Consider the following 2,604-nt stretch of genomic DNA (forward strand, 5'->3'; position numbering starts at 1 on the left):
ATTTTTTCTTTAAAAGTATGACCAAAACAATTACCATGAAATGAAAACAAATGATGGAAAAATTAAATAAATGTGAAGAAGTCGAAATGTTGATTTTTTCCATGAAAAGTTCCCTCATAGTGGAATCGGTCAAACGGAAACGGAGGGTGACTAGGGATACACCATTGAAAAAGGTATTTGAACGTAAAATAAGATGGTATCATCAAATTTGAGATCCATTTATTTTGTTACGTTTCCATAAGTGACGAATGCAAATCAAATATTATAGATTCCATACATTATTCGGCAGCGGTCTTTGGAAAATGAAATCAAATCACGCAATTAAAAAGCGCATGTACTAATAAAATACTAAGATAAAATGACGAAAAGCCCTTCTTCAGGAGAGTTTTTTATGACAGCCGAATATCATTGGCTAAAAACAAAAAGAACATATACGAAAAGTAATTGGCCTCATTTGAAAGTTATCATTTGTTTATCATTCATATCGTAAATTTACGACGTGAATTATTTTATTTAACTATCATTTAGGCCTTTTTGTACATTTTTTGACGTCATCTTTATATGATCAGTTGATCACACCGGATCACACGCACTTATTATGTTCAAATGAAATAAAATTTTGCAAACTTTATACATTTTTTCTTACCTTCAAAATATAATCGTGACAAACAAAGATCGATGTGAACAGACAATGTATTTGTTGGCAACAGAAAGACTATTCAGAGTCAAAAGTCACGCTAATCGTGCATACAACCACTATATGGTCCCATCCAATTTAATTATAGCTGTAAAAGTGTTCTTCTATCACATTGTATCGTGGCTTTCTATCGTGATCTTCCTTGATTTGCATATAAAAAGCTGCCGACATCATCCAAATGAGCTGAAATATCTGGCTGACCGTATCTCAATGCTTAAATCAAATTTTGTCTTTACATATCATAAAAATCAATATGGCGGAATTGTCAAAATTGTAAACAAATTCCTATCTTCTTCAATCTTAATATGAGTTATTGTCAATCAATACCCACAGAACATCATTTGGTAGAACGTAAAAAATAATCGGAATGTATCACATTGGAGCTTAGAGAATTGATAATATATTTAAAAAAAACTAGGCATCAAAAATTTGGCGCATCAATTGAGCCATTTTACACATTTATTGTAGTCATCCATATTTACAAATAAAATAAAATTTAGCCAGCTCTATAAATTTATCTCATACGCATTCAAATTATAATTGTAACAAGTAAAAATAAAGCTAAGTAATCTGATACAACAAAGTCATAAATAGTCATACATATGACAACATCTATTCAATAAATATGTTGTCAAGCTCAAAAGCGACTCGTTCATGTTATCATTTCTGTACATTTATTATATAATCATGTTTGTTTAATTGATTAATAATTTGCAAATATTCCATGAAAATAGTCCACGTCAATTTCTAACAACCACCAACCACTATAAATACAGCGACTCAATGCACCACCGGCAATAGTCTGTTTGTAACACTCCGTCTGTTGAAAAGTTCACGAAAATGAAATACCTTCTTGTGATTTTTGCTCTTATTGCATGTCTTTTTGGACTTTCTCAAGGAACAATCTGTGCACGAGATAGGAGAAGTCGAAATTATCAAAATTTTCCTACATATACAGAAATGGCCAGAGAGAATGGTAGAGGTGGAGGTGAGATGAGATGATAACATTATCAACATTCAATCTGGAATCATACACAGAGAAAAAAAATTTGGTAAATGTAAAGGGTAATTTGTAAGTTTAATATTACTTTACCAAATTACCGTACGAATTCTACCATTTTGTCATATTTTCAAAACAAACGACACGAACAAATTAAATTTACCCCAGCATAATATTACATTTACCAATTGCCGCGTAGCAGTCAAATCATACCTAACGTCGACATATCATCGACTGTGTTATTAAATTCTTCGTATTGAATTCGACGATTTTGATTTCACTTTTATCGACGATTTCTGTATTATTCATAAACAAATTATTAAAATTTGCCAATCCCAATTCTGATTTGATCTCTTCGCTTTTATTTTTTTGAGGACAAAAGTTCACGCGATTAGACATGTTGTAGGTTGTGAACAATACGATGATATGTCGACGTTAGGTATGTTTTGACTGCTACGCGGCAATTGGTAAATGTAATATTATGCTGGGGTAAATTTAATTTGTTCGTGTCGTTTGTTTTGAAAATATGACAAAATGGTAGAATTCGTACGGTAATTTGGTAAAGTAATATTAAACTTACAAATTACCCTTTACATTTACCAAATTTTTTCTCTCTGTGTACGTAAAATATATAATATATTTTTTTCCCACTATTTTTAGACTACGAATTCGTACATGATGGACATTGTTAATTTCATGGGGATATATATTGATCAACGCAAATAAAATTCGTTTGATATAATCTAAACATCTGTTTCTTAATCAGTTATGTAATATTTTTTGTGTACGATTAAAAAAATACATTCACACAGAAAATTTTTTGATTATTAACTGACTAAATCCCTTACGAAAATAAAATGTCTTACATCCGTAAGATGAACTTTTCCGCACTGTGATCCACGACATG

At 30.8% G+C, this 2,604-nt stretch overlaps 1 long non-coding RNA gene across 1 annotated transcript; it reads left to right on the top strand.

The window, feature by feature from the left end:
• Window positions 1-1,486: 1,486 nt before the first annotated feature.
• LOC116351898 lies at window positions 1,487-2,513 on the top strand. The gene is made up of 2 exons (XR_004202225.1): window positions 1,487-1,685; window positions 2,358-2,513. It is a non-coding gene; the product is annotated as an uncharacterized LOC116351898 (long non-coding RNA).
• The last annotated feature ends 91 nt before the right edge of the window (window positions 2,514-2,604 follow it).

This window comes from Contarinia nasturtii, unplaced genomic scaffold, assembly GCF_009176525.2.
Source record: "Contarinia nasturtii isolate CC-2019 unplaced genomic scaffold, AAFC_CNas_1.1 Cnas_scaffold_6551, whole genome shotgun sequence".
Taxonomy (NCBI): domain Eukaryota; kingdom Metazoa; phylum Arthropoda; class Insecta; order Diptera; family Cecidomyiidae; genus Contarinia; species Contarinia nasturtii.